Raw genomic sequence first — 12,169 nt, 5'->3', positions numbered from 1 at the left:
GAATCAATTCTTTGAGAGTCAAGCATTAATTTGTTCATACGTAGTCTTTGTGAGGGGAAAAAAAATCCTTCATACCCATATGGCATTCCAGGTCTCAACCCCTGGCCATGTTGTGGAAAAGGTGTTAGTCATTTATCACGTCACAAAGCAGATCTTAATCACTCGCTTCAATGCTAAACCATGGTGCCCTAGTAGTCATTATGGTTGAGCCGACTGGCAAAATGGATTTAAGAAAGACTGTGTTTCCCCTGCCTTCTGCCAAGAAATACAACATTCTGCGTACCAGAGCCAGAAAAGCTTGTTTTAAAGAAACAATAAGAAACATGATATACAGAGACATAGTGTCCCAAAAATCTCAGTGCAGTTTTAACCTTCACTAGTTTAAATGTACTTTTATTATTTATTAACTCAATAGATTTAATAATAATAAAATTAATATTTGTTTTATGTCATTAGTAGACATATTTACTTCGGCAAACATATACATTCATGTTTATATGCACATGTAAAACATATTTATAGGACTAGACCTGTGATTTAAAGAGTAAAGAGACCTCTAGTGAGGAAGCTACCTCTATCAATTACTCTACCTCTAAATTTAGAGTCTTAGAGAGTGACCCAGGTCACTGAGAGTTGTCCAAGGTTACATAACCAGTATGTATCAAAGGCAGGACTTGAAGCTAGGTATTTCTGACCCCAAGACCAGTTCTCTGTTCATCAACTATCATAGAATAATAGACTTTGGTATTCATAACGACCTCTCTATACTGGTTCAGTATCAAGTGTATGTATGTATGTATGTGTGTGCAATATATAAAAATTCAGTCCAGGAGAGATGTTTCCAATTCTGTATAGCTACCCCAAATCTTGCCTTTTCAAGGATGAAGACAACACTTAGCTATATTGGGAATTACAAATGAATACATTAAAGAGATACTCAAAGAGAGGATGGATAAAAAGAAATGAGAGAGTAAATGATTAATGGGTTAAGTAGGGAAAAACATGCAAGCAGGCACATGTTTGCTTGGACCACCAGTTTTAAAGATTCTACTTATAAGGTTATTGGGGTCAATCAGCCTCTGAAGACAGGTGATAACCTTTTCTTGTTCATTGTGAAAACAGAAGGAGAAATTACTAGTTATTCTTTTTCAAATTAGACCTGCTGCTATTATAGGTCTCATGCCTATACCTATAAGAAGGGATAAGTCTCATTCTTTTATTTTTGTCTCATTCTTATTCTGATCCTTTCCTTTGACTACATTTTCCTCCTTTCCTTTTCTTATCCTCTCTGCTAACCTCCTGAAAAATCACTAGCAGCAAAATATTTATTGAGCATTAGCTATCATAGAATAATAGACTTTGGTATTCAAAATGACCTTAGAGTTAACTGGATTCTACTCTCTCATTTTGCATGTGAGGAACCAGAGGTGTAGAGTTTAGTGATTTGCCCAGGCTTTCACTGGTTATGAGGGGAAGAGCTAGGTTTTGGAATCCAAGTCTCTGATTCTAAATCCAGTACTCTCTCAATTATACAACTCCAGGCTTGTGCAATTGTTCCTAAGAAGCATCTGGATGTGGTGGTATACTGGGAACAAAAATGGCATGCTAGGAACTAGACAGAGACTGACTCCTGGAAGGTACATAACCACCCTGGAGGTGAAAGTACTGTTGTTTCTCCTGTTGCAGATGATGTCTTCAGTTTACCAAGGGTGAATTGTTTTATCTTGGTCTGGTCATCTGCAGCATTGGAATTCTGAACTCAGGTTACTGCTTCTGAATCCAGGAGGGGGGTATGAGCTGGCCCCCCCCCCCGCCCCCCATATTTCAGGCTCCAGAGGGAGGAAGTCAAGATTAAGAAACTCAGGAAGAGTTGAGTTCAAATCTAACCTCATCTATTTACTGAGTGACCCTGTGAAAGTCACTTAACCTTGGTTGGCCTCAATTCCCTCAGCTGTAAAATGGGAATAATCAGCACCCACTTCACAGGGTTGTTGAGAGGATCAAATGAGATAATACTTGTAAAACGTTTAGGGCAATGCCTAGCTCTATAAGTGCTTATTCTTTTCCTCCCTTGCTCCCCCTTCATTGGAGATGATAGACTGATATACTCAGCATAGTACCCTCTACTAAGAATCAGGGATTTCTGAGAAGGAGCCATCAATTAAATAGTCAACAGATTATTATTAAATGCCTACTGTGTTCCAGATTCAGGGCAAGGTGTTAAGGATACAAACAACAACCAAAAAAAAAAAAATAACAAAAGACCAAAAGTCTTTGCCTTTAAGTAACCTCCACTCTTTTTTTGTTTGTTTTTGCAAGGCAAAGGGGTTAAGAGAGACTTGCCCAAGGTCACACAGCTAGGCAATTATTAAGTGTCTGAGATTGTATTTGAACTCAGGTACTTCTAACTCCAGGGCTGTTGCTCTATCCACTACACAACCTGGCCACCCCAGGAACCCATACTCTGAAGGCTAAGATAGCATGTGCATATGGAAACAAATGAAAGTATAAAAATAAGTGAACATATGAATATATTTATGCATATAAATTAGTAAATATAAATAAGAAAGCTAAAAATATAAATTAAAAAAATAAATACAAAGTGTTTTATGGGGGGAAGTCCAAGAAACTGGGAAGGGAGAGAATAAGGAAAAGACACAGGGAGAAATTAGTGCTTGAGCTGAGTTTTGAGGGAAACAAGGAATTCTAAAAGGCAGAGAAGAGGAGGGTATGAGACAGGAATTGCCTGGGAATAGCAACAAGGCCCATTTGAAATAAGATGATGTTTTGTCCTTCATTCTTGAATGATGATGCCATGACAAACACATGAATTGGCTTTGAGTGAGAGAGGGCTGTGCTAAGTCACCAGCCTCACTTTCTCCTCCAGAGTCATCTGGGTCCAGTGACCAGATATGAATCAGGATGACTGGAGATAGTCTTGAATGCAAAGAAGTCAGGGTTAAGTGACTAGCCCAAGGTCACATAGCTAGTTAGTGTCAAGTGTCTCAGGCTGGATTCGAACTCCTTTTCTCCTGACTGGCCAATGCTCTAACCACTACATCTCTTAGCTGCCCCTTCCAAAGGATATATGAAGGGTAGTAATATAGAAAACTTATAAGATGGAACCAGGTTATGTTAGGCTTCAAATGCCAAACACAAGAGCTTATGTTTTATTCTCAGAGTAATAGGGAGTCAGTGAAGTTTAGTGAACAGGTGAGTTAAATAAGTCAGACCTGGACCTATGTTTTAGAAATATCAACTTTTTCAGCTTTATGGAGGATGGATTAGAGAGGAAAGACATTGGAACCTGGAGATCAGTTAGGAAAGAATTGAAGTAGTTCCAGGGGAGAGATGATGAGGGTCTGGACTAGGGAGGTGGTGAATGAGAAGACAGAAGAGGACAGATGCAAAAGAAATTATGATTCAAGAATTTATTAATCACCTTTGTGCTTATTTGCTAAGCACTAGGGATACAAAGGAAGGCCAAAGAAAAAACAACAAACAATATCCCCCACCCCCTCACACGCATACCCACAATAAATATAGTCCCTGCTCTCAAGGAGCTCATAGCCTGATAGAGGAGACAACATGTCTGACAAAATAAGATATACACAGAGATATGTGGAGTGACAGAGTGAGAAGCCAAGGATGATGTTGAGGTGGCAAGTCTGGGTTACTAATGAGTTTTGTTTGAATATGTTAAGTTTGAAGTAGCCATGAGACATATAATTCAAAGTGTTTAATGGGGTGGAGATTACATTATTAAGCATGCAGTATGTGCCAAGGCCTTTTACAAATATTATCTCATAGGCAATTGTTGACCTAGAACTGTTACTCAGGGAACTGATAAGGTCAACAAGGCAGGAAGAGAGTGCAGAGAAAGAAAGAAAAGAGCTCCTAGGATGGAGGTTGGAGATTACATCCACTTTTAGGGAATGGGAAATGAGTGAGGATCTAGCAAAAGAGTCTGGAGAGTAGCAGTCAGTCAGGTAAGAGGGGAACCAAGAGATAGTGGTGCCCTAAAAACCCATAGGAAAGAGATTAGTCAGGAGGAAAGGGCATTCCAAAAAGGCAAATGCTGTAGAGGGGGTTAAAAGACCCCACCACCACCACCTTCAAAAGGGCCGTGCATCACATCATACAAATGCTAAATAGGAAAATGGGTGAGGTAAGAGCAGTGTTTCTTCCCTCTCTCCCTGTGAATGAGCTCCTGTATTTCCCTGAAGGACTTGGCAGTTCAAGGCAAGAACAAGAGTAAAACTTGGCCAGAGAGAGGTCCTATACCTAGGGACCACCAAACCTAGTTAAATAAGCTAATCATCTATATCAATGAATCCAATGGTATTGAGTAGAAATGCACTTTTACCTCTCTGAATGCTGTTGAGATTACTATCTATTTGGTAATTATGGTTTTGCAAAAAGTCAGGAGTGTCCTGGAAGTATGAGTCTAATAATGAAACTGCTTTTTACATTAATATTTATATATTTATACATAAGCTTTAGTTAAAGAGAATACAGATTGTTGTTCAGTCATTTTTCAGCTGTGTCCAACTCTTTGTGACCCCATTAGAGGTTTTCTTGGCAAAGACACTGGAATGATTCATCATTTCCTTCTCCAGCTCATTTTATAGTTAAGAAAACTGAGGTAAATAAGTTTAAAGAATTTGCTCAGGGTCACACAGCTAGTATGTGTTTGAGACGGGATTTGAAGTCAAGTCTTCCTGAACTCTGGCAGGAGCACACTATCTACTGCATCTACTAGCTGCTTGTAGAATACAAATAACTAATTAAGAAGCACACTAAATGAAGAGAAAAAAAAAGTCATATTTATTCATCTTCTTGGGTAGGGTAAGTTAAATGTACCTAAGTGAACAAGAGTAATAGCTGATATTTTTGTGATCTTTTAAAGGCTTTACTAAGTTGATCCTCACAACAGCCCTTTTAGGTAAGTAGTGAAAATGCTATTTTCCCCCACTTTACAGATGAAGAAATTGAGGATTACAGAAGTTAGGTGACTTAGCTAAAATGCTGCTGCTTGTAAACAGTAAAGCTTAATATGGAGCCTAGGTCTTCTGACTTTAAGTGCAGTGTCTTTTTTATAGCCTTGATGACTTCAGAAAAATTTGGATCACATAATTTTTAATACAATATACTTTAATGAGGATGGATCAGCTAATAGAAAAATGAATGTTTTCTGATCAACTGAGATAGTATATTCAGATCTCTTTGTCAAAAAAACCCCAAAATAATTAAAGAGATTAAACAGGATACAGAGTACAGAAATAAAGTCCCACAGAGAGTATCTCTTTGTCTAATTTTTAAGACATATGCAGACTGAGGTTAACTACAACAGCTCCAAGTGAGCAAAGATTCATGGTTCCTTTCTTTAATCTTAGTAAGCTTCCTCTTTCCTTTGCTTCAAATTTAGCACCAACTCTGGTCATATGATATATGATCAGGTATAAGTACTGGGTACATCTAGGAGAGACAAGGGTAACTCTGTCTTCCTCTGCAAAATATACTAACTAGGGACATCAGATCTCTGGAATTTATATATATATGGTGGAGAACATTTTCATTTTTTTTAGTAAGTAAACATTTAAAACTTGTATTCTCTATAGAAAAAAAGTACTTAGTTCAATAGATGCCTCAAGGAGACCAGAGTAAAGGTCATTTTGAAAAGTCAATTTGGCTACTCTGATCAAAGGAGGGGCTATCCAGCAGTTTTTCAGACCTAAAAAAAGAGTCCAGTCCATCGTGCAGACAGTATTAAATCATGACAGGTTTTGGTGATCAAAACATGTACATAAGAGTGTAGAGGGAAAAAATATCCTGTGGAAGTTTCTGTACAAACATTTTCTTGGCTATTGTCAAGGCCATAGGGGCACTGGAATGACCATTGTCCTGAGCTTGAGCTTGGTTTGAATCCTTGCTTTGTTGTTGTGTGACCTTGGGTAAATCTCTTAGCTTCTCTGGACCTCAGTTTCCTCATCTATAAAATGAGAGTGCTCTAATAGATGACCCCTGATATCTTTTTTTTTTTTTTTTAGTTTTTGCAAGGCAAATGGGGTTAAGTGGCTTGCCCAAGGCCACACAGTTAGGTCATTATTAAGTGTCTGAGACTGGATTTGAACCCAGGTACTCCTGACTCCAAGACTGGTGCTTTATCCACTACTCCACCTAGCCACCCTCCCTGATATCTTTTAAAACTATGATTTAAAATTTTAGGTTTCAAATATGGGCAGATTAAACTGCAAAATGTCAAGTGTCACTAATCTGTCATCAAACCTAGAATAGTGACTTTCCTTATCTTAAGAATACACAGTCAACTCCCTCTCTGCCCTACCCAAGGTCCAAGTCACATGAGAGACTGTATTAGCCAAAGACTTTTCAAAAGATAGCTCCAATTACCCTGGCTGACAATCTTCAGCCTTCCAGGAAGGGGCAGGACATGGTTTTCAGGGGAAGAGTGTTTTTAATACACATAGTTTTGCTATTTCCCCTATCTCAGTTATTACTGGCAGCCAAATTTACCTAAATAAATTCACAACTTTTTTTCTTGGGGTGGGGGGATAAAGACAGAGAGACAGAAAGAGCCAGAGATAAGAGAGGGAGGGGGAGGGGGAGAGGGGGAGGGGGAGAGAGGGGGAGGGGGGAGGGGGGGAGAGGAGAGAGACACAGAAAGATCTGAATCAGGATAAGGTGAGAGCAAAAGTTATAAATAAGACAACAGTCAGGATTAACCAATCTGTCCTCTGACTGGGTAAGAAAGGGTACCATTATTCTTCTGGGGGATACAAGACAAAGCAAGGGGAAGAGAATTAGGGAAGAAGCCAACTGAACTTAAAAGCAAATATAGGGGGGCAGCTAGGTGGTGCAGTGGATAGAGCACCAGCCCTGGAGTCAGGAGTTTCTGAGTTCAAATTTGGCCTCAGACACTTGATAATTACCTAGCTGTGTGGCCTTGGGTAAGCCACTTAACCCCATTTGCCTTGCAAAATCCTAAAAAAAAAAAAAGAAAGAAAGAAAATATAGGCTATTCATCAAGTTTGCTGATTTCTGAAAATCCAGCGTTTGTATAAGGTTGCTTGAAAGAAAGTTCCTATCAGTTAGGATTGGTTGAATTTCTTGATGAAGAGTATAACTAGCCAACCTGGGAAATGCATTACAATTCCTTTTCATTCATTTCACAAGAATTAGAAGCCTATTAGATCTTATCCATTTCAATAAGCCGACTAAGACCTTGCTATCATATTTTAATCAGATTGTCATATCACTCCTTTATTGCTATTTTCAGGGCTGACTGACTCCATGTAGAGAGCTCTTCTCTCATCAGTTGAGATTTGGTCATTGAATGCAAATCAGTTCTTGTCTTTTTTCCCCCCTTTTTATAGGGAAAGGAAGGGGAAAGTATGGATCTATGATTTCAATGAGATAAAACAGGGAGGTAATTTACCCATGAGGTAAGTTTCCCCTCTGATTGAGAGTGAACTCTTTCTACCAATGAAGATCAGTAACTAACATCAAGATTGAGTCTCAGAGTAGTGGTCACCAAACTTTTAATTGCACACTTCATCAGTAAAAATGTTTTGAACAAAATATCTTCAATATATTTCCTTATTTATAGGTACTATTGTGCTAATAATCAGGTCTACTAGGTGGCACAGTGGACAACGTGATGGACTTGGAGTCAAGAAGACTTGAATCCAAATACTGTTTCCTATATTTACTAGTTATAGGACTCTGAGCAAGTCATTTAATCATCATTGTCTGCTTCGGTTTCTTCAATTGTAAAATGGGGATAATAATATTGTACCTGTTTCACAAGATTGTGAATCTCAAATGAGATAATATTTATAAGGCACTTACCACTGGGTCTGGCATATCATAGATACTATATAAAGTTTGTTCTCACCCTCCCCCTATCATTAGGTACATTATATAACAAACACAAAAAAGAGAAATTTAAAAAGGATGCGATAAAGATGAAATATTTGGTCCTAGAGACAATAGGGAACCATTGGAATTACTGAGTAGTGGGATAGCATGATTGCATCTGTATTTTAGGAAAATAACTTTATTTGGAGGATGGATTAGAGTGGGAAAGAAATTTGAAGCAAGGGAATTAATTTTTATTATTTTCGTCATTCAGTCATTTCATCTAACTCTCCATGACCCCATTTAGGGCTTTCTCAGCAGAAATACTGGAGTGGTTTGTAATTTCTTTCTCTGGCTCATTTTACAGATGAGTAAACTGAGGTAAACAGGGTTAAGTGACTTGCTTAGGATCACACATGTAGTAATTATCTGAAGTCAGATTTGAAATAATTAATTAAGATTGACTCCAGGCCCAGTCCTCTATTATATTGTGCCATCTAGCTGTCCAAGACTTTCAATACAAGCCTCAGTTTCCTCATCTGTAAAAGAGGAGTTTGTACCAGATGGTGCCTGAGGTCCCATTCAGCTCTAAATCTATGATCTTATGATTCTCTGAGCCTGCTAAACATAGGCTGGGAATAATCCCTACTTATAAGGAGAGACAAATATTTAAATATATACCCAATTTAAAAAAGAAAATACATGCAAATAAATACAAATTAATTGAGGTGATCCAGGAAAACTTCAGCAGGTGATCCTTAAGTTGCATCTTGAAAGAAGGGTTTGGGGTGGGGGAAAGTGAGAAGAGAGGGCATTCTATGCAGAGGGAATGGTCTGAACAAAGACTTGGAGGTGATAGGTAGTAATCCTTATGTGAGGACCAAAAAGAAATTGTTTCTTTTTAAAAAATATTTTATTTTTTCCCAATTGCATGTAAAAAAACAAGTTTCAATATGATCATAGAGAGTGTAAGTAAGAAAGTATTATAGAAAAATATATTGAGACAAGGTGGGGGAAGAGATCCAAAAGCTAAACAGATTTATTTATATTTAATACTGGATTTAGTAGGGCACTATCGGATTTTATTGACTGAGTGACTTATCAGAAACCAGAAGAATATTGTAAATATAACTGACCCAGATTTTTAGCATATTATTTGGCAAAGTCTCTCATGCTATTCTCGTGAGCAAGAGGAAATATATAAACTAGATAATAGTATCATAGATTAAGGATTTGAAGTAACTTTTATAGGCCATTAAGTCCAACCATCCTTAATTTATAGAAGAGGAAATTGAGACACAGAGAGGCTAAGTAACTAGCCCAGGCTCACACAACTATTAACTGGCAGAGGCAGGACTTGAACTCAGATCTTCCTGGTGCCAAGTCCAGTGTATTATTCACATGTCATGCAGTTTTTAGGTTGACTGGAGTGTATTTCGAAGATTAGACTTAAAGAATAGTTATCAAAAGTTTGATGTCAATTTAGAAGGAAGTCTATAGTAGAGTGCAGCCCAGAGGTCTGTCCTTGATTTTGTTATATTTACCATCTTTGCTAATGACTTAGATAAAAGCAAAATGGTATGCCTATTAAATCTGCAAATGACACAAAGCTAGAAGAATTAGCCATCAAGTTACATAGCAAAATAAGAATACAAAAAGGTCTAGAAATGCTGAAACACTGGGCCATATGTAATATAATCACATGGGAGAAATATAAAGTATTATATTAGTATATAAGAAGTTAACTTCATAATACATATTGGTTTGTCTGAAAAAGACTTGAGGATTTTCACGTACTTACTATGAGTCAAAGATGTAATAACTAATAACAACTAATGCATGATCATTAGTACAGAAAACTGAAAACAGCATTCCTAATCTCAGATTCTGTTGTCTATCTTCTCTAGAACTTTCCCTCTCTGGTTTTGGGGAACTGATATCTATAGAAGATGGAGACTCAACTTTCTCCTCTCCTTTCATTCCCATTCTTGTAGGAAGTGGTTCAAGGGAGAAATGCGGGAAGTTTTCTCCTGGACTTTAACCTTGTGAGGTCATTAAAAGCTTCAACTAAGGTTAAATGGTTCTCATCAACATACATGGGCTTGAGATGCTTTGATTTTCAACATCATCAACCAGATCATTTAAAACAGTCAGTGGAAATATTGTTTGCTTTCAACTGACAGGGCTTTTCATGCAGAGCGGAGCTGATAGAACCATTGCCAGAAACTTGATGGAGCTGAACAAAGAAACCAGTGGGTGGGTGTGTGCAAAAGAGGAAGAGTTATGCCTGAGTGGCAAGCAAACACTAGAAGGATTAATTTTACAAGCTCACCTTTTAGATCAGATAAAAGGCAGCTTGACTTTTTAAAGACAATATTCATTTTATCAGTTTAATAAACAGCTCTTAGCAACATTGATACTAATCTTTAGTGGACAGAAACAAAAAAGCTTTATTAACTGTTAAATCTAAATTGTTTACTAATCTTATTTATATTTACTGCTTCAATTGGACAAGATCTTTTAAGTGATTTGAAAATGGAGATATATACAATGTGGCAGAATGAAACAGTTTATAAACTAACTCTCAAGCTCAGAGCTAGTTTGTTTAATATAAATTTAAATTCCCTAAAACAACAAATTAACAAGGACAGTCAAGAAAGATGCAAGATTCCTTGAACAAAATCAATCAATGAATACTTATTAAATACTTGCTTTGTGCCAAGGACTGTACTGATGCTGGACATTCAAGTACAAAGAACGTTAATGCATACAGTCAAAGAACTAAGTTAATCTATCAACCAGATGTGGAAGAACTGGCTCTCTAACATTGTCTATGATACTCTGATAGAGATGTAACACTTTCCATTCCAGTGACATTTCACGAGTTATAGTGAGTGTTTAATATAGACAAGACTCTGTGTTAGGTATCAGGGTTGAGAATATGGAAGAATGCAGAAAGATGTAAAATTTAAACTTCAGGAGCAGTCAGTTATCAAAAAAGCATGGAGGGTTCTATGATGGATAGTATTATATGTAGAAATGTTTGTGATGAAAGATAACAGTATATATAAGTGTTGCTCAGATTTGTTATAGATAAATACATAGAGAGGAAAAATAATGTTATCTAGTAGATGAGGTCTTATTTATGGGTTTTAGACTCCCTCTCAATTTGAAGTGATCTCTGGAACATTTCTATTAATCAATCAATCCACTAATCAACAATCATGTATTAAAGACTTACTTTATGCCCGGAACCTGTGCTAAACTATATAAAGAATAGTAAAACCCAATCCTTGCCCTCAAGAAGTTTACATTCTAATGGAAGAAACAATAGCTATGTAAATAAGTGCATACCCAAAGAGAATCAATCAAGTTCAACAAACATTTACTAAGTATCTATTATGGATAGGATACTGTCCCAGGTGCTATAGATACAGAAAGAAAAAATCAAAACAATTTCTTTTCTAATGGATTTATATAACGGTTGTTACAGCTATCATTTGAGGGTTTGCAGTTTTATTTGCATTTTCTCATCAGATCTCATCTGATCTTACCTCTGAACAAAAGTTGTGTCAGATATTATTATCTCAAGTAAATTAGGTAACCTGCCCAAAGTCTTATGACTAATAAGTTTAAGAATCAGAATTTGAACACAAGGAAAACATACTCTAAACTACTAAAAATACTCTAAATAACTAAACATACTCTAAACATCCCTGTTAGAGCCCTGAAATCTAGATAAAATAAATTAAATCTATGAGAACAATTCGTTTTCATCTGCATTGTCTTAAATAGTATTACTGCTTCAAGAGGAGTAAGCAAAATTTCCAAAAGGTTAACAATGACTAAGTATTTCTTGACCTTTATGTATCAATCTGAAAAACAAGGTGACATCTTGGATAGGGAAATTCCTAAAATAAGTGGTCCAGGAGTCATTTGATTTGATTTGAGAATACTATGTTTATGAATGCAGTGAAAAGACTTTTAGATGGAATTCACAAATACTCATGTTATGGCCTTGACTTCAAAAAAGAATGAAAGAATTGGGTGTGTTCAGACACCTTAGAGGTAACTAATTGTTTTTTTTTTATTTATTTAATGCAATGGGGTTAAGTGACTTGCCCATGGTCACACAGCTAGGCAATTATTAAGCTGATTTGAACTCAAGTACTCCATACTCTTGACTCCAGAATCTATGCTCTATTCACTGTACCATCTAACTGCCCCAAGGTAACTAATTGTTGAAGTGGCAGATGAGATGATTAAAGATTACAAAAGATATAGTTATGAT

This window comes from Macrotis lagotis, chromosome X (assembly GCF_037893015.1).
Source record: "Macrotis lagotis isolate mMagLag1 chromosome X, bilby.v1.9.chrom.fasta, whole genome shotgun sequence".
NCBI lineage: Eukaryota > Metazoa > Chordata > Mammalia > Peramelemorphia > Peramelidae > Macrotis > Macrotis lagotis.
Note: the sequence above shows the minus strand (reverse complement) of the source record.